Genomic DNA, 20,932 nt, shown 5'->3' with positions numbered 1-20,932 from the left:
GGAACTAAGATTCACAAGCTACACAGTGCCACCAAAAAAAAAAAAAAAAAGGAAATGGGATTGGGATTGTCTCCATTTTGCAGACAAAGAGCTTTGCTCTAGAGAAGTTAAATCACTTACCTATGGACACATACCTAGTAAGCTTTAGTATTCAAACTAAAGTCTCTCCAAAGCCAAAACCCACATCCTTTCTCTTGGTGGTTTTCAAACTTCAAGAGTCCCAAGGACCATGCACATGTTCCATTTTCTGTGCATATCTGAATCTGATTACTTTCTACTGACCTGGCCAACACTGAACTAGCTTTTCTTTCATCTGCTCTCTGTATGAGGCTTTCGCATAAGACTTCGTTTGAAGAGTCTTATGGAAGGTCTTGAGAAATCTGTATGTAGGTCAGGAAGCAATAGTTAGAACTGGACATGCAACAACAGACTGGTTCCATATAGGAAAAGGAGTACGTCAAGGCTGTATATTGTCGCCCTGCTTATGTAACTTATATGCAGAGTACATCATGAGAAACGCTGGGCTGGAAGATGCACAAGCTGGAATCAAGATTGCCGGGAGAAAATATCAATAACCTCAGATGTGCAGATGACACCACCCTTATGGCAGAAAGTGAAGAGGAACTAAAAAACCTCTTGATTAAAGTGAAAGAGGAGAGTGAAAAAGTTGGCTTAAAGCGCAACATTCAGAAAACTAAGATCATGGCATCTGGTCCCATCACTTCATGGGAAATAGATGGGGAGACAGTGAAAACAGTGACAGACTATTTTTCTGGGCTCCAAAATCACTGCAGATGGTGATTGCAGCCATGAGATTAAAAGATGCTTACTCCTTAGAAGGAAAGTTATGGCCAACCTAGATAGCATAATAAAAAGCAGAGACATTACTTTGCCAACAAAGGTCCGTCTGGTCAAGGCTATGGTTTTTCCAGTGGTCATGTATAGATGTGAGAGTTGGACTGTGAAGAAAGCTGAGCACCGAAAAACTGATGCTTTTGAACTATGGTGTTGGAGAAGACTCTTGAGAGTCCCTTTGACTGCAAGGAGATCCAACCAGTCCATCCTAAAGGAGATCAGTCCTGGGTGTTCATTGGAAGGATTGATGCTGAAGCTGAAACTCCAATACTTTGGCCACCTCATGCGAAGAGCTGACTCATTGGAAAAGACCCTGATGCTGGGAGGGATTGGGGGCAGGAGGAGAAGGGGACGACAGAGGGTGAGATGGTTGGATGGCATCACCGACTCGTTGGACATGGGTTTGAGTAAACTCCGGGAGTTGGTGATGGACAGGGAGGCCTGGCGTGCTGTGATTCATGGGGTCACAAAGAGTCAGACATGACTGAGCGACTGAACTGAACTGATGGAAGGATTGTCTTCTGCTATTAAATATCATTCACACTAGAGTTCCAATTCCAGTCAAAGCAGCATGTATTGGGTTAGTCTTCCACTGATAGCAATTATAAAAGCTAGAGGAAAATTATACACGTTATATATAATATGTTCTATGGAAGTTGCATTTTGTATATATGTAATCTATGGATACCTCTGTTGGCAGGCACTGGAGAGCAATCCAAGCAGGCAGGAGCCAGAAGAAGCACAATCCTTGAAGGATATGGAAGAATTGAGCTAAGCTCCGTCTTATGTACTTACCTCTGTTTTCCCTGCTGAGGGCCTTTTCTGGTTCAGGAAAGCACAGGGTATCAGCCAAGTAGAAAGTGGTCATCTCACTGGGCCAAAGGCCACTGATCCACCCAATCACATGAGCTAAGAAGGGGTGGGAGAAGCAAGATTCTTGATGAAACTGAAGACTTGCTTCCCTTCTCCTGATTTCTGGCCTCCAATCCATTCCCTGCGTCACTGCAGTAGCACCCCAAGCCTGGCTCCTGTATATGTGGCTAGCGTGTGAGAGTGGAACTAGTGATTCTCCTAGTCCAAGGCCAAAGATCAAGTGGAGACCCTGAAAGCCATTTCAGGGAAGACAGGCCACATCTCAGTGATTGCTTGGCAGGCAATGTCTCCTTGAGGAATTCCCCTGGTTCTTTTCATGGTCAAAAAGAACATAAAAAGTTGCATTTCTGGATTTCAGTTTTTCATTTGAATTGGTAGAGTGCAGTGCTGAATTTCCACCAAAGGACATCCAGCCAACAAGCTGCTGAAGGGTCTTTTCTGAGCTGAATCAGAAACATGGGGGGCTCACGGATACATTACAACTAAGTTTTGGGCAGCCTTGGGATGGAGGGCTAGACTGGTCCTAGCCGTGTGTTGAAGGAGAGAGAACTTTTTATGCATGATTTCAATGAAAATTCCAAATAAAGAGAAAATAGGCTAGAAACTGAATTTGATTTCTATCATTTGATATTTTTACTAAAATGATAAAACATTTTGGGCGGATCTTTAAAAAGCAATTTGACAAATAAATATAGAATATATTCCAGACAACTTTGTTTACATTTTTTAACTGGAAGAGACACAGAAGAAGGAATAAAATAAAGTAGCTGTGTATCCCACTATTAGTTAGTAATAAGATTTGCTGTGTATGAGGGTCTCCCATGTACTAGAGGCTTGACACAGATATTGTCAAACAATCTTCGTAAAGAAACAGAGACCCAGAGATATTGAGGGGTTGCTTGAATGGTGGAGGGAGGATTTGAACTCAGGTTGATTCACTCCAGAGCCCAAGCACTTCCCAGAATGCAATACTGCTCTCGCTATAGGCGTGAGGTCATCTTCAAGACTGAACACCAGCGGTCTCTTCGTTTTGATCCGTTGAGTCTTCCTTGAAGACACCAACTGGCTCTGAGAGTTGACATCTCTGAAGATAGAAGTCTTCAGTATTCAGCCTTACACAAATGATTCTTTTGAAATTTGGAAACTCTGTTACAGTTTTATGACTCAGAGTCTGTCCTATTTAAACAACTACAAGTCATAGGCATTTTTGTTTGATGTTCGGGGCTGCTAGGAAGGGTTCTATCCTGCCCCTTCCCTTGGGATCTGCTAATATCTGCTGATATATCTAGGAGTGTATGTTTTATTACTGGATAAAGAAGGAGGGCTTCCTTTGTGGCTCAGCTGGTAAAGAATCCACCTGCAACGTGGGAGACCTGGGTTTAATCCCTGGGTTGGGAGGATCCCTTGGAGAAGGGAAAGGCTACCCACTCCAGTATTCTGGTCTGGAGAATTCCTTAGACTGTATTGTCCATGGGGTTGCAAAGAGTCGGACCCGACTGAGCACTTTCACTTTCAAAGAAGGAGGACTTCAGGAGGGAAGAGGACCGTGGGATAAACAGAGGAGGGAGAGGATTTGCTAAGACTTGCTGCTTGGTCTAGGGAAGACCTACTGTGGTTGAAGGGTTGAAAGTTGGAACAGATAGAGCTGTTTCCATGAGAAGCCTGGGCTAAGTTAGATTCTGGACAAAGTCAGAGCTGCTTTGGGGCTCAGGTGACAAAAGAAAGTCACAGTATGGGGAGGTGCCTACTGCCTGTAGACTGGAGAGCTGCGGACACTCAGGTCAACGGGAGGGACCCTGGGGTTCATGATGGCCGTGGCCCTGGGGAGCCTTCCCCATGGAAATTTAAGGACCCAGATGTAGACTCACGGGATGTGGCAAAAGAGGGAGAGGCGAAGACACTACGTGGTGACTGCTGCGGGCTCACAATGACACAGCCCTTCGATCCTGGAGCGACCGTGGGACAATCTGAGGGGACAAAGTGTTCAGTTTTAAGCTGAGCAGAGATTGTGCCACTATCATTTGGGTGGAAAGAAGCATTCTGTGTCAATATACAGAATTTTAGAGTTAAACATGAGTTCATTTTAATATATTCCCCTTCAGATACAAATAAAAATTCAATCAAACAAAATGATCCATTTTTCCCCACTCCACCCCACTACCATGCTCAGGACTATTAAATCAGCCCCAACTCTGGGGTCCCTGTCTCCGAGCATCACTCTAGTCTATGTACTGTTTTGTTGCCCAATTTTATTTCTCTTTTTGTTGTTCTTCAGTCACTAAGTAGCGTCTGACTCTTCGTGACTCCATGGACTGCAGCATGCCAGGTTTTCCTGTCCTTCACTATCTCCTGGAGTTTGTTCAAGTTCATTTCCTTTGAGTCGGTGATGCTATCTAGCCATTTCATCCTCTGCAGCCCCCTTCACCTTTTGCCTTCAGTCTTTCCCAGCATCAGGGTCTTTTCCAAAGAGCTGGTTTTTGCATCAGGTGGCTAAAGTATTGGAGCTTCAGGTTCAGCATGAGTCCTTCCAATGAATATTCAGGGTTGATTTCCTTTAGAATGGACTGATTTAATCTTGCAGTCCAAGACTTTCAAGTCTTCTCCAGCACCACAATTTGAAAGCATCAAGTTTTCAGCACTCAGCCTTCTTTACTGTCCAACTCTCACATCTATACGTCACTACTGGAAAAACCATAGCTTTGACTAGATGGACCTTTGTCAGCAACATGATGCCTCTGCTTTTTTAATACATGTCTAGGTTTATCATAGCTTTTCTTCCACAGAGTCTTCTTGGTGGTTCTTCTTTAGTTGCTAAGTCGTGTCCTACTTTTGTGACCCCATGGACTGTAGTCTGCCAGGCTCCTCTGTCCATGGGATTTTTCCAGGCAAGAATACTGGAATGGGTTGCCATTTCCTTCTCCAGGGGATCTTCTGGACCCAGGTATCGAACCCAGGTCTCCAACATTGCAGGCGGATTCTTTACTGACTGAGCTAGGAGAGAAGCCCTAAGAGTCATCTTAGATGGAATATATTTTCTCAGTTCAAAAATTTCAGTCCTTTCCCCTGCCCTCCTCTCTCTCCCCTCTTCTCTCCTTCCCAAACAATTGTGTCCAGATGCCCTTAGGTGGGGCCAGACAAGGGTGGCGTCTGCACAGGGTGTCTGGGAACCCAGTACCTGGTGGGGGGCGGAATGTGTGGTGGAATGAGCGTGTGGAGGGTGTTTGTGTCCAGTGGGGCGGCCTAGTGAGCATGGCAGAGCTGTCCTAGAATGTGAGAACCTGTGTGGCCTGGCAGGGGTGACCTCCCTCCGCGTGTGGCGAGCTGGGGGATCTGTGCATGAGAAGAGGAGGGTGGCCTCGCACAGGGGCTACAGCCCGCACCGGCTGAGGGAGCGTCTGTGTAGAAGGTGGTTCAGCGGGTGTCAGAGCCCCAGTGGAGTGATGAGGGTAGACACGTCGGGGAAGAATTTGAGTTCCTTCCAGTTCCTGAGATTCCCAAGACCAGTCTCACTTCTCTTTTCCTGATTCCGGCTTATTTAGATCTGGACATCACCCCAGTGACTTCCCGAGATGCCGCCCACCAACTTTTCCTTCTGAAGCCCGTTAGAGTTGGGCATTGACTCTTGTAAACAGAGAGTCCTTGGGTGACACATGGGGATCACAAGGCCCCCCACAATCAGCAAAAGTAGGTCTGCCACGAGGCCTGGTTAGGGGTGGGGGGACAGCCTGGCAGTAAGGCCTGGCATCAGGGTGCCAGTGTAGCCATTTAGCTTTGTCTCATGCAAGTTGATGAGAAACAGCAGGAAATCACACTCAGACTTCCAGAGGCTTCTATGGATATGCCCTCAATCTACTTCTCCATTTATAATTACATGTATTAACAAGTTCATGGCGGTGATACATGAAGAAGCATATTATGTAATCAGATTGTCTTTGATGGTATAGTTAATACTAATGTGATGATTATGTGTGAACATTTAAATATATGACACTCATTATCAAAAAGTGATTTAAGGACCAGACATCATTTTTTTTTTTCTCCCCCAGATTCTTTTATGTTCTTTGTCTGTATGTTTTTACTAATTCAGTAGGATGGCACATGTCTAAATCACTCTTTAGTGAAAAGACCTGGCTGGCATTCTCTTAGCTGTGACAGTCAACTGTCCCCAGTTCTCTGGAATCCTTGGGACAAAAGCTGGTCTGAGTCCTTCTCCAGAACTGGCCCTACTCATGCCCTTAGAAACTGGGATAAATAAAGTGGAAAGTCAAGGGGTCACAGATAGGAGAAGGACTAGCTGGGGGCCATCTCTGAATATCTGTGTCACCTGGCACAAGCCAGTTAACCCCTCTGGGAGTCATTTAGAAACTTGGGTAGAGAAAATGTCAGCCAATGGAAGACAGATTAAATAAATTATGGTGCATTCAAGAAAATACTCTACAACTTTTTGAAAGAATGAGGCTGGTAGATCTCTTTGCTTTGACAGATTCACGATCTGTTGTTTGAAAAAAGTCTTCACATCGGTAACATTCTATTTTTTTAAAAGTAATTAAAATATACACATGGACAAAAAATGTGGAGAAATACGCACCTAATCATTGTTGATATTTAATTCTGAGAGGTGAGATTACGGAGGACTTCTACCTCTTAGAGCAAGCATTTCTATAATATTTTGGACATTTTATAATATAAAAAACTTCTTTTGTAAACAAGGGCAAAAGATTAATAAAAATTAACACATAAGTAGAGAAAAACCAATATTCATTACCTTCCCTTCATGCTCCAGAACACTTTCCTAAGGCAATTGTCCTTTCTGCACTTCTGGGCCATGATGGTAATTGGGAACCTGTTGGGTCTTTGAGAAGCTTTGAGAAATGTATTAATTTTGGCACAAAACCAGGACTGAAGCAATAGGAATTACACGCTGGTGTGTGGTTTGGATACATCGTACATGGAAAACACATCAGCTCTGTGGGTGCCTCTGGGGCAGGTGATTTCCAGAGATGCTCATTCCTGTGCTGTTCTCGCAGCTCATAAGTGTGAGTGGCGTTTCCTTCCTCTGTCCTGTGTAACCTCCAAGCCCCTCCCAGCTGGGGCTTTCTTCTCTAATTGCCTTATTGTCTCAAAGTCAAAAATGCCACCTGCCAGGCACCTGCCAGCACATGGATTGTAACTCCCAGACCCATCTTGGTTCTGTTTGGGGATCTAGGCTCTTGGAGAAGTAGCTCAGGTCACAAAATGAGTTGAGCTCCTCCATGGCTGGGAAGTGGATGGGTTTGAGTGTGTGTGTGTGTGTGTGTGTGTGCACAATGTTCACAAATACTCTTGCTCTGAGTTCCACTGACATGCAGCAGCCCGATGTGGAGATGGCTGTGGGCTGTGGTGGAGAGAGACGACTAAGCGCAAGGTCTGGGCTAGAGAAGGAGAGGGAGTCTCTGGCTGAGTCCTCACCCTATGTAGAGGAGGCTGGGAAGCACCTCTGGGCTCACCCAGGCTTCAGGGCTGATGACTGGACCCCTGGGAGCAAAGCTGAGCAGAGGAGCAGTGATAACAGGGCAACCCTCGTACACTAAGGGTGGGTTTATACACATTTTCTGGGCACCAAGTAACCCTACTGGATGTCACATACCCTTATTACCTCTATTGAAACATGATTGAGATAGAGTTTCCAGTTACCTAGGCATGTTGGACTGTGGTATTGAAGACTCTTGAGAGTTCCTTGGACTGCAAGGAGATCAAACCAGTCAATCCTAAAGGAAATGAATCCTGAATATTCACTGGAAGGACTGTTGCTGAAGCTGAAGTCCAATACTTTGGCCACCTGACATGAAGAACTGACTCATTGGAAAAGCCCCTGATGCTGGGAAAGATTGAAGGCAGGATTAGAAGGGGATGACAAAGGATGAGATGGTTGGATGGCATCACCAACTCAGTGGACATGAGTTTGAGCAAACTCCGGGAGATAGTGAAGGACAGGGAAGCCCGGCATGCCGCAGTCCATGGGGTCCCAAAGAGTTGGACACGACTGAGCAACTGAACTGAACTGAACTGAGGCATGTGAGAGGCTCAAAGCCAGATCACAGATACAAGTTAATGACGGTTTTCACCTCTGACGTTTGTGGGAGGTCAGTTGGATTCAAGGACATGTATTCGTTAGATCAGGATAGGCTAGACCAATGGCTCTCAAACTGCGATTCCTGAGTAGCAGCCTTAACATCATCTGGGAACTTGCTGGAAATGCAAATTCTTGAGCTCTTCCCAACTGACCTATGAATCAGAAACTCTGGGGGTGGTTCCCAGCAATTTGTGTTTCAACAAACCTTTCACGCAATCCTGGTGCAGGCTCAAGTTTGAGAATCACTGGGTTAGATTATCCAGCGCCTTGAGATATTAAGAAAGAGGAACAGGGCAGCCCTCCTTCACTTTTTTAGCTATGCCATTTGAAATTTGTTTTCTCCATAGTTGCTAAGATTGAGAAAGAGAGGATGGGGTCTTTTTGCTCATAGCCCATTGGCTGGAACTAGTCACATGACCTCACCTAACCGCAAGGGTTGCTGGGAAATGTGGGGGACCACATGGGTATTTAGTGAGCACTCTGCCCTGCAGGATGGTGGTTAAAGAGACCATATATAATCTTATTTGTTGAGTTTTAGTTTAGTTTTTTTTTTTTAACAAGAAACACAAATTAATGTATTACCTTTCTGATCTGAAAAAAAAAAACCAAAACAAACCAAGGTTAATGAAAAAGTAGAGTTGCCCTGTGGTGGCGTGCATTTGTGTGTGTGTGTATGTGTGTGTGTGTGTGTGTGTGTGTGTTGAGGGATTGGCAGTTATGTGCATGGAAGGCTGGGTGGCAAGGGAAGGTGTGTCTCAGACACAAGAGATGATAAGGATCTTGGATTCTTCTGCTTTCATGTATTATCTCATTTAAACCTCACAACAATCCTCTTTGATGGGTGCTGTTACAAATCGCACTGTATGAAGTCAGATTCTGAGTCTTTCAAAAAAGTTACTTATTTATTTTATTTTTGGCTCTGCTGGGTCTTTGTTGCTGCACAGGCTTTTCTCTAGTTGTGGTGAGCAGAGGCTACTCTCTAGCTGCGGTAAGCAGGCTTCTCATCGTGGTGGCTTCTCTTGTTGCAGAGTGCCAGGTCTCGGGGTGTGTGGGCTTCAGTAGTCGTGGTACAGGGGCTCAGTAGTTGCAGCTCCCAGACTCTGAGCTCAGCAGATATGGCATGTGGGCTTAGCTGCTCCGCAGCATGCCTGATCCTCCCAGACCAGGGATCGAACCCGTGTCTCCTGCATTGGACTATTGCACATGCAACTCTCTTTAAAATCCTTTATAAAGTTTCGGCTGCTTCACCCAGTCTTCTCTCTTTTCCTCCACAAACCCTTTTGAACTTCTCCAGCTTACTCGGCTTCAGCCTCCAGCTCCCAGCCCCTCAGATTTGCTTGACTTAACATAATTCAGAGCCAAACAAACACCTAGCAAAGTCAAACCGCTTCACTGGAGAAGTGACGGGTCAAGGGTGGTGGGTCTGTTGCTATCTGTGTACAATTCTTTCTCCTACATCTAAATTCCCAGTTGACTCCACATTCCATCAAAACTATGAGCAGACTTAATCCAGCCTTGCAAACTGCTACCCGTCTGGTCATCCTGAGAAAATAATAATTACCTTAACAATGCTCTTAGTTGACAAGTGGGAGCTGGGGATAGGGAGAACATTTCCAAAGAAATAGGAGCATATTTCCAAAAGAGGCTGAGTAAGTGGAGCTGGTGCATGGAAACCCAGTGACCATGGTCAAGGCACGGCAGGATGTGTATTCTCAATGAAAAGACACCTTAAATCATGAATGTTTGAGGATAAAGGAGGTCAAATTCCAACCAGTCATTTTCCTGAAGACCTAAGCTCTTTCAAATGATAGGAGGAATGAGGCATCATTAAAAAAAGGCTTCTTTTTTTCATTTGTATGGAGATGAGTTGGAGAATGAGGAATGACTAGGGAAGCACAGGATGAAAGTACCAGGCATTTGCCACTTTTTCTTGGAGGAGGCATCTGTATGCAGTAACCCTCGATGCCGGCAAAGCCTGCTTTTCCCATCAATGCCCTTGTCGTGGTGCTGCAGAGGGACACCGAGGCCGCCTTCTCTCAGTCTCGCAGTTCACCTTGAGCTTCCACTGCAGCCGACTTCCAGCCTCTGGCAGCAGCACGTCATGGGGGGATGCTCGGATGCCCGTGGCATCATGGCACAGCTGACGTGGTGCTGAAAGTCACTTCCTCTTTTCCTGGCCCCTCTCCAGGCTGGAAGTGGTCTTTTTCCATCTGAAATCACCCACAGAATACAGTCCCTTCCAAGGCTGTCTGTAATGGGCCTCAATCTCTTCCACTTAGAAACCCTGACCTCCAGGGCACAGCAGACCTCTCCTGACATGGCAGATGTCTCTGGGGTCAACAGTACTGTCTTTGGGGCTTCCCTGGTGCTCAGCTCATAAAGAATCCACCTGCAGTGTGGAAGACCTGGCTTCTATCCCTGGCTTGGGAAGATCCCCTGGAGAAGGGAACAGCTACCCACTCCAGTGTTCTGGCCTGTAGAATTCCATGGACTGTATAGTCCATGGGGTCGCAAAGAGTCAGACAAGATGGAGCGTACTATCTTTGGGAATTTTCTGGTGGCTTAAACAGTAAAGAATCTGCCTGCGATGTGGGAGATCAGGTTTGATCCTTAGGTCAGGAAGATCCCTGAATGGCTACCCACTCCAGTATTCTTTCCTGGAGAATTCCATGGACAGAATTTTGTATTCTTCTGGATAATATCTATGTGTTTAATTTAAAATATGTTCAAAATGATTGCAATTTCTACTCCCAAGTCTTTGACTAGAATAGATTCTCCAGAAAATGTGCCATGATTTTGCTGGGGTTTTGCACATCCCTGGCTCTCCACGGGGCACACTTGGGGGTACTCAGGCAGATTGATGCCCCAAATTGTTAACTTGTCATCCAAGGCCTTTTTCAAGTGGTTTTGATCCACATTTCCCACTTATTCCCCAGGAGACCCCAGTCGGTGTATGCCTTGATTTTCCAGGCAGCCTGTGAAGCTGGGCACTTCTCTTGCTCGCCTTCTGCCTAGCAGAGTGCTATGCTGTGTGCTTAGTCACTCAGTTGTGTCCAACTCTTTGCGACCCCATGGAATATACAGTCCATGGAATTCTCCAGGCCAGAATACTGGAGTGGGTAGCCTTTCCTTCTCCAGGGGATCTTCCCAACCCAGGGATCGAACCCAGGTCTCCCGCATTGCAGGCAGATTCTTTACCAGCTGAGCTATCAGGGAAGCTCTCCCCATGGAGTGAAGTGAAAGTGAAATGAAGTCGCTCAGTTGTGTCTGACTCTTTGTGACCCCACGGACAAGACTATAGCCTACTAGGCTCCTCCGTCCTTGGGATTTTCCAGGCAAGAGTGCTGGAGTGGGTTGCCATTTCCTTCTCCAGGAGATCTCCCCGACCCAGGGATTGAACCCAGGTCTCCCGCATTGTAGGCAGATGCTTTACCGTCTGAGCCATCAGGGAAGTCGCCCCATGGAGTGGTAACCCCCAAACTGTATCTCCAGCCCCTTCCAGAACAGCTTAACCTCCCAGGGTGCCATACTCAGAACGGCCAGCAGATGGCACCAAGGTGACTGCTAGAGCTGCCCGCCAGGTCTGTGCTTTGGCTCTGGACCGGTGACAGCCGTGTGACAGTCTCTCTCCCTGGGCCACATTCCACTACTCTCATCTCAGCTCTGCCCTTCCAGGCCACCCATTCAGCCTTCCAGGAGGAGAGTCAGTGGGAGTGAAGAAAGTCGGGTGAGGATTATCCCCTCCATGATTCCTGCCGGTGTGGGGATGGAGCAGGATGTGGCTGATTCAAGTTTCCAGAAGAATCTCAGATTCCCATTCTGTATCAGAGAGGCTCCAGGCAATGTAGAGAAGGCGGTTCAGTGGGAGAAAATTTTCTATTAAGTAACAACAGGACTTTATCAGAAGACTATGACGCTAAGAAATGATAGTATATAGAAACACTGCAATTGTGGCTACCACGACCACCATCGCCATCATCACTACCACTATCATTGTTACCAACCATGTGTGTAGAGCTTTGCAGATTGGAAAATGCCTTACGTGTGTTATATACTTTCTGTCATGCGTGCATGCTCAGTTGTGTCCGATTCTGTGACCCTATAGGCTGTAGCCGGCCAGGCTGTCATGGGATTTTACAGGCAAGGATACTGCAGTGGGTTGCCATTTCCTCCTTCAGGGGATCTTCCTGACTGAGGGATTGAACCTGAGTGTCTTGCATCCCCTGCATTGGTGGGCAGATTCTTTACCACTGAGCCACCTGGGAAGCCCCATACTTTCTATCACTTTATCCTTATCAGAGACATTTCAGAAAGTATTGGCAACTGTGTTTTCCATCTACACAGTATGGTTGTTCCGGTGTCTTTGGGAGAGCTCCAGAACATCAGAAAATGTATGTGTGGGGGGGTGCCTCTAATGTGAGGAAAAAAGGCCCCTTACACTTTAGAAAGAGAAGAGAGAGCAGCTGAATAGGGGAGAAAGGCCACACTGGCCCTCCTACCTTGGAGGGCTCCATGAGGACAGCAGTGGGTGACATGAGCCTGAAGGATGGACGGCTTTGCTCCTCCTTGGCACTGCATACATGGCTGACCATTGGCAAGACTTTTGAAGTTTACCCACTGGCCTTACATCTGATATTTTTGGTAGGATTACAAGACTGCATAAAGTCACTCAAATGTTCATAATAATGGTGCCAGCTTCTCCCAGGAAAAAAATAAAAGACCTGGTGCAGCCAGACTTCCAAAGATATCTGGTACAAGGGAGGTTTTATCTGAACATCAGTAGAAAATGAATGCCTGGAGACCTAAGGTGTTTCAACAGGCCATGTCTGCCCCAGCCTCTGAGCATTCCAAATGGGGAAACATTCCAGGCTTAGCAGAGAAGCTCTGTGGTCCTTGTTCAGAAGGCCAGCTTTCTCTGGGGAAAACCTGTAGAAAGGAGCATGTCCCGCCCCCTCCCCTTTATCTGCTGGTGTGGGTGGCAGGAGGCCTGCCTTTATTGAATGACCTGTGTGCATGTCAGTGTCAGCGCAGCTGGTATATGAACAGATTCTGTACGACTCTGCCGTGAATGAGGCCACAGGAGAGGTACAGCTCAAGAAGGAAGAGAGACAATCTCTGTCTATTACCCGGTTTTATGCATCTAATATCACAAGCAAATATGGACACCTGGAGACTATCAAACCAAAATTAGAAACTCATTGGAAAGAAAGGACAGTATTTGCACAGATCGCCCATAAATCTTCAATAGCTAACTCTCCTTGGGCATAACATCAAATGTTCACTTTCTTTTTAGTGTCTCATTAGGAAGAAAATTTATTGCCCAACTATTGAACTATGTCAATTTTTAAAAAACATTGTGTGAATATTTCCAGGAACTGCATGCTTGATTTTACATTAGCTTTATGCCACTGAACAGGAAAAGGCCTGGTCTCGCCAATGATGAAATGACACTAATCATGAAATTAAAGGAGATAGCATGTACTCAGTTGGAAGCGACAGCAGTTTCCCATAAATGTATCACAGCCCTGACTCCCTTTGATAAGTTAGAATGACATCATTCCCTCCAGCCCAGACCAGGGCACAATCTACTTCCCCCGCTCCCCCACTCCCAGCGCCTTCCTCCTCTGTCTAAAAGTGGGTCCAAAGAGAAGGCTTCAGAGGCACCAGATTCTTATGATAGGATGTGTTTCCCAGCTGTGCTTGCTCGCCTGCCTTGGTGGGAATAGCTTTCGAAGGACCAGGAAGGAAAGGAAAAACGTTGAACAAAAATCAATGAATTGCATATGGTGCCCGTTAAAAATAATAAACAGGCAGAAGATGAAGGACTGAACTTACATATGTGAACCTGTCTCAGCCAGGGTGCTGGCATCCAGAGGGAAGGAGAATGGCTACTTCCTGTTCCTATAGTCCTGCTCCGGATCCCACTGGATTGGCAAGAGCTTCTCTGAGCAGCTGGGGAGGGGAGGGCGGTGCAGGGAGGTGGAGGCTGCAGGGAAACTTGAGGATATACCTGGCCCTAGTCTCCATCTTCTCTATGGGCTTTTCAAACAGAATGCCTCGAACCAAGTGAGAGGGAGATGTATAAGCAGCTGCAAAAACTTTGGGAAACTAGGGGAACATGGGAGTAAGCTCTGTAACCCTGAAATCAAGTCTCCACTCATAGCTGAAAATGAGATTAATCAAGTTTAGTCCATGTATGGCTTTTCTTCTCAATTCTATCCTGTTGTCTGCCTATCATCTCTCTGTCTGTCTCTCTCTCTATCTACCTATCCATCAATCCATCCATCTGAGACCCATAATACTTATATAGATCTAGAACAGAGAAGAATCTTCTCAAGACGATCTAGAGGATGGGGCATGGAATAACTAGACATGAGTCCAATTTTATCTCCAACCTTAGATTTATGATTTGGGTCCTTAATTAAAAGTTCCCTGGGTCAATACCCTTTAGCCTTACAAAAATCATTCTCCTCTATCAGTATGCTACTAATATTGATTTTTATTTTTCAGTTAATATTTGAGTGTGTTTACTTGGTTTAAGGAGCTGAGAGGTATGAGAAAAGAATTTATACACAAATAGCCAGTATTTGAATAAATAGATGTAGGATACTATTTTGAAACTATATATGTGTTGTGATGTGTGTATATGTGTGTCTTTATATATGTGTTTACACATGTGCTTTTTAAATTAAAAAAATTTTGTTATAAAATTAGACACAGAAAATTACATAAAACCAATATTGTTTTAGCGATTTACTTTAACATGAGTATTCCTGTAACTACAATATAGGTCAAGAAATAGAATTTTGCCATCTCCTTCTTGTACTTTTTAAATTTTAAAAATGTGTTAGTTTTTTTTTTTTTTTAAACTCAGCAAAGCCTAAAAAGGCTCACATATAACTGCCCAGATAACCCCAAAGACCTTACTAAGAAATAAAACACATGTTTATGGTTGAAAAGTAAAGGTGTGCTTTTAAACATCTTAAATACCCCTAAACCCAAATTCAGGATTCTGGCAAAAACTCAAAACTTGTTTGAATTAAAAAAATCCCAGTGTAGATTATCTTATTGCAAAGCAGAAGTAGAGACAGAGATGTACAGAACAAAGGTATGGATACCAAGAGGGGATGCGGTGGAAGGAACTGAGAGATTGATATTGACAGGTATACACTATTGACATAATGTGTGAAATAGACAGCTAATGAGAACTGGGAGCTCCACTGAAGGCTCTGTGGGGGATGTATGTGTACGTACAGCTGATTCTGGAGCAGGAAACGGCAGCCCACTCCAGTATTCTAGCCTGGAAAATCCCATGGATGGCGGAGCCTGGTGGGCTATATAGTCCATGGGGTTGCAAAGAATCAGACACGACTGAGCATGCGGGCACATAGCTGATTCACTTTGCTGCATAGTAGAAAAAAACATAACATTGTAAAGCAACTATACTCCAATAAAAATTCATTTTGAGAAAAAAGAATATAAGAAAACAAAACACCCCTGCCCTCAGTGTATTAGTTTCCTGTGGCTGCTACAAAAAAATAGCACCAACTGGGTGGTGTGCTGCTGCTGCTAAGTCACTTCAGTTGTGTCCGACTCTGTGCGACCCCATAGACGGCAGCCCACCAGGCTCCGTCGCCCCTGGGATTCTCCAGGCAAGAACACTGGAGGGGATTGCCATTTCCTTCTCCAGTGCATGAAAGTGAAAAATGAAAGTGAAGTTGCTCAGTTGTGTCCGACTCTTCGGGACCCCATGGACTGCAGCCTACCAGGCTTCTCCGTCCGTGGGATTTTCCAGGCAAGAGTACTGGAGTGGGGTGCCATTGCCTTCTCCGAACTGGGTGGTGTACGACAAGAGAAGCTGACTCACAGTCCTGGAGGCCAGGAGTCCAGGATCAAGGTGTGTTAGCCCAGCCATGCTCCCTTTCTGAGCTACTTCTCGTGGCTGCGGGAACCTTGGCGTCATTCCAATCCGTCCAATCTGTGCCTCTGACATCACCCGGTGTTAGCCCTTTGGGTCTCTCTCTGTCTCTTCTCCTCTTCCTATAAGGACACTGGTCATACTGGATGAAAATCCACCCTGCCCCCATATGCTTCATCTTAACCTACTTCTGCATTACCCCTCCTTCCAATAAACTCACGTTCACACAGATCAGGGTGAGGGAGTGGCCATATCTTTCTGGGAGACATAATTTAACACACATCAGTTAAGAAAGTGTCTTCCTAGGGTTCATGTTAAATTGTATAAATAAGATGACTTAACATTTTATTGTTTTAGAACAATCTGCTGAAGAAAGGCAACCAAGATGCTTTCCTGTTTGTTTTTTCCTACGTGTCCAGGTAAGTGTAATGACCCCGATTTGGGCAATCATTAAACCAGTCTCTCCAGCATTTTCACTCTCACCTTCTAAGAGCTTGGACATGAGAGCTGCAAACAGCGTTTTTTGCCACACGGGGGCAGATGGCAGATGTCACAACTGCGTGCGTTTTCTCAAAATCCTATTTGGGTCAAAGCACTTGGGGCTGCTTTCTGGCTGAGGCTGAGGGAAGTCCTGCTATTGCTTTCTTCAGGGGAAGAGTGTGCAAAGGTGCTTTGAGGGCTTTTTGCTCTGCATGAGATCTGTCACGGGGAGAGCACGAAGCCTACTGAACTGCAAAACAGATCTTGAAGCCGTTCATTCCTCTCCACTGCACTAGCTCTAACTGCCAACACCAGCCTCTTCCACTCTTCACACAGCTGCTGGACTGATCTCTTAAAAGCCTCAGTCAAACTGTTCCTTTGCTTTCTAGACATTCTATGGTTCTCCCCTCAATTCCTTTGCAGTTAGAATGGAATCTGTAAGGCATGGTCTGCAGGCCTCTCTTCTACAGTTTGCACAGATATCTCAGAATGGAGCTGATTCTTTTGGCCTGACTTGGGTGATACACCTACCCCTGAACCAGTCCCCATAGCGCAGGCACATATGACCCTCTGATAAGTCAGATGCCTATAGTGGGGTGGGATCAGCCCTACCCTGACCACATTCACTGTGGTAGGAGAGCAGTGGGATCTCAGGGACCATCAGGGGAACTGTTCCTACAATAGAGAATGTGAGACAGGCAGCAAATACGGATGTCCGCCCCATGACAAAGGGACACCTGTCTCCCTCTGCTAGTGTAACGTCCTGTGCTGGCAATCTGGGTCCTCAGGGAGGTGGATGGACATAAAAGAAATGAGAGGAAAGTGTTTATTTAGGAGCCCACCACAAGAAATATGTGGGAATAAGGAAGAGAAGAAAATGACCAATTAAAACCTGGGGAAGTGGTGTTATGTTCAATCTCCATTTCCCTGGAGATTCTGCAGTCAGTGCTGGAAAGGTCAGCCATGTCTTGCAGGAGATCTCTTCCAGGGACACTCAGATGGGATGCTCGGGGCTGTAGTCCAGGGGCTGGGGCGGGGGGTAGAGACTTCTATCTTCCTTTCTGCTTGATTCATTGTATTCACCTTTTGGCTCCGGATCAGAAAGTTGGGAGAGAGGGTCAGACAGTTCTTCCGATGGGAAGAAAGATGCGGCACTCTGGTAAGAAGCACCAGTCAGGTTGGACCTAGGGTGCATTGATCTGATGGGCAGAGGGGTAGGGTGGGGGCTACACCAAGAAGAGAGAGTTGGCATTCCTGGGTGGAGGGGTTTCTGCTGGTGCAGCCACTGGCTGGCTCAGAGCCTCATGTTTCCTTCTGCAGCTCTGATGCTCTCTTCTACACTCACAGGGTCAAAGACTGAGTAAATATTTTGTTAGGCAAATATGTAACTTATGAAAACTGAACACACATGTGATAATGCTTTCAAGCCAGCAGTGTGGCGTTTGGTGAAGAAACCAGTAAGAGGGAATATCCAGAACAATTTGGGGGGATTTGCACAGGAAAGGGCTTCCTTGCTCCACTTCGAAAGTTATTGAGGACACCTACATGCTCAAGGAAGTCAGAACTGGCGACCACCCCAGCACAGATCTTAGTCATCATCCCCGAAATAAGACAGCAAATGTGACCTGGTAAAGAACTGTCTGGTGGCCATGCTTGCCCAGGGTCATCTCCAGAAAACGCTTCCTGTGCCATCCACAAAGCATTGAAAATTCATCGAGTCTTTATCAAAGTCAGTCCAAGCAAAACAGAAAGGAGTTGCATAATTCATAATTCATTACAAAATGTCATGAAATATCTCTCCATTCTTCCAAATCTCTCTGAGCCTTTCAGATGAGTTTTCTCATCTGTAAAAGCTGGAAAATAATTTTGTGCACTTCACAGGGTTTTGGAGAATACCAACGGCAATGATGACGGTGCTGTTGGTGCAGATGGTGACTGCAGCCATGAAATTAAAAGACGCTTGCTCCTTGGAAGAAAAGTTATGACCAACCTAGACAGCATATTAAAAAGCAGAGACAGTACTTTGCCAACAAAGTTCCATCTAGTCAAAGCTACGGTTTTTCCAGTAGTCATGTGAAAGTCTTCAAAGCTGAGTGCTGAAGAACTGATGCTTTTGAACTGTGGTGTTGGAGAAGACTCTTGAGAGTCCCTTGGACTGCAAGGAGATCCAACCATTCATCCTAAAGGAAATCAGTCCCGAGTATTCATTGGAAGGACTGACGCTGAAGCTGAAACTCCAATACTTTGACCACCTGATGTGAGGAACTGACTCATTTGAAAAGATCCTGATGCTGGGAAAGATTGAAGGTGAGAGGAGAAGGGGATGACAGAGGATGAGATGGTTGGATGGCATCACCAATTCAATGGACTTGAGTTTGAGCAAACTCCAGCTGGCGTGCTGCAGACCATGGGGTCACAAAGAGTTGGACACGGCTTAATGACTGAACAACAGCAGCAAGAACTCTTAAGTATGGCCATAGCAGCCGCCTCCCCCTTGCCTTCCTCTTCTAGAAGGCGGAAAAGTGGAGAACTCACTTCCCTGGATCTCAGCTAGGAATGATGTGGTCTGGCTGATGAAATGGAAGTGGATGAGTGCTGATGATTCCCAGGAAGACTTTCTTTCCTTCCTGCTTTCCCTCAGAAATGCAGACATAATAATGGGAGCTATACCTGCCATTTGGGAGTCATGAATAAAAGTTTAGGAGAATCATAGAGACTTCAGTCCTGACATAGCAGAACCTGTTGAACCAACACCAGCAGAAGGCTACTGGACTTCTTTTCTTTTTAAATTTGATTGGCATAGAGTTGACTTACAAGGTTGTGTTAGTTTTAGGTGTGCAGCATTGGATTTCTTGCATGAGAAGAAAATAAGAGAAACCTCTTTAGGTCCTGTGTCAGAGTATGGCCTGAGCTTCTGCAACAAAGAAACCCTAGGAATCAGTAGCTCAAACCAGATAATTCATTCTCTCTCTATTATAGCAGTTCATAGACAAGAAGTACAGGGTAGGCAGGCTTCTCTAATCCAAGAGGTCACCCACGGTCCCAGAATTATTCTGGTTGTGGCTTTACCATTTCCTGGATTGTTGCTGTCTGTGACGTGTTCAAGGTTGGCTTAATAAAATCGCATTTGCATTCTGGCCCATTGGAAGGGGCAAGTAGTCACCTTTGTAATGGGCATGACTCAGAAGCTGTATATGTCACTACTGCTCACACCCCATTGGCCAGGCCTTAGTCACATGGCCTTGCCTACCTGCAAGGAAAGCTGGTAAATGTAGTCTCTACTTGGGTGAATAGCTGAGGATGAGGTTGGGAGTGATTTTATCTTTAAAAAGAAGATGAGGAGAATGGATATTGGATGGCCATTACGTGTGTTGATTGTATTTTCTGTTTCAGTTAAATGGGTTTTCTAATCAAAACATTAATAATAATAATAAAATCTTAAATTTCAGTTCAGTTCAGTCACTCAGTCATGTCCAACTCTTTGTGACCCCATGGACTTCAGCACGCCAAGCCTCCCTGTCCATCAACAACTCCCAGAGTTTACTCAAACTCATGCCCATTGAGTCAGTGATGCCATCCAACTGTCTCATCCTCTGTCATCCCCTTCTCTTCCTGCCTTCAATCTTTCCCAGCATCAGGGTCTTTTCCAATGAGTCAGTTCTTCACATCAGGTAGTCAAAGTATTGGAGTTTCAGCTTCAGCATCAGTCCTTCCAATGAACACTCAGGACTGATCTCCTTTAGGATGGACTGGTTGGATCTTCTTGCAGTCCAAGGGACTCTCAAGAGTCTTCTCCAACACCACAGTTCAAAAGCATCAGTTCTTCGGTGCTCAGCTTTCTTTATAGTCCAACTCTCACATCCATACATGACTACTGGAAAAACCATAGCTTTGACTAGACAGACCTTTGTTGGCAAAGTAATGTCTCTGCTTTTTAATATGATGCCTAGGTTGATCATAACTTTTCTTCCAAGGAGTAAGCATCTTTTTTTTTTTCTTTTCTTTTCTTTTTTCTTTTTTTGTTTTTTTTCTTTTAAAAATATGGAACGCTTCACGAAATTGCGTGTCATCCTTGCGCAGGGGCCATGCTAATCTTCTCTGTATCGTTCCAATTTTAGTATATGTGCTGCCGAAGCGAGCACTAAGCGTCTTTTAATTTCATGGCTGCAGTCACCATCTGCAGTGATTTTGGAGTCCAAAAAAATAAAGTCTGTAACTGTTTCCATTGCTTCCCATCTATTTGCCATGAAGTGATGGGACCAGATGCCATGATCTCAGTTTTCTGAATGTTTAGCTTTAAGCCAGCTTTTTCACTCTCCTCTTTTACTTTCATCAAGAACCTTTAGTTCTTCTTCACTTTCTGCCATAAGGGTGGTGTCATCTGCATATCTGAGGTTATTGATATTTCTCCTGGCAATCTTGATTCCAGCTTGTGCTTCTTCCAGCCTAGCATTTCTCATGATGTACTCTGCATATATGTTAAATAAGCAGGGTGACATTAAGCAGCCTTAACATACTCCTTTCCCAATTTGGAACCAGTCTGTTGTTCCATGTCCAGTTCTAACTGTTGCTTCCTGACCTGTATACAGATTTCTCAGGAGGAAGGTCAGGTGGTCTGGTATTCCCATCTCTTTAAGAATTTTCCATAGTTTGTTGTGATCCACACAGTCTTATTAAACCCTTATTAGATTGCT

At 45.3% G+C, this 20,932-nt stretch overlaps 1 non-coding gene across 1 annotated transcript; it reads right to left on the bottom strand.

Annotated features, from left to right (window-relative positions):
* Positions 1–20,273: 20,273 nt before the first annotated feature.
* Positions 20,274–20,380, bottom strand: LOC122709675. The gene has a single exon (XR_006345650.1). It is a non-coding gene; the product is annotated as a U6 spliceosomal RNA (small nuclear RNA).
* Positions 20,381–20,932: the final 552 nt, after the last annotated feature.

The sequence above is a fragment of the Cervus elaphus genome, chromosome 15 (genome assembly GCF_910594005.1).
Source record: "Cervus elaphus chromosome 15, mCerEla1.1, whole genome shotgun sequence".
NCBI lineage: Eukaryota > Metazoa > Chordata > Mammalia > Artiodactyla > Cervidae > Cervus > Cervus elaphus.
The sequence above is the reverse complement of the archived record's forward strand: the minus strand, read 5'-3'. Positions and strand labels throughout refer to the sequence as shown.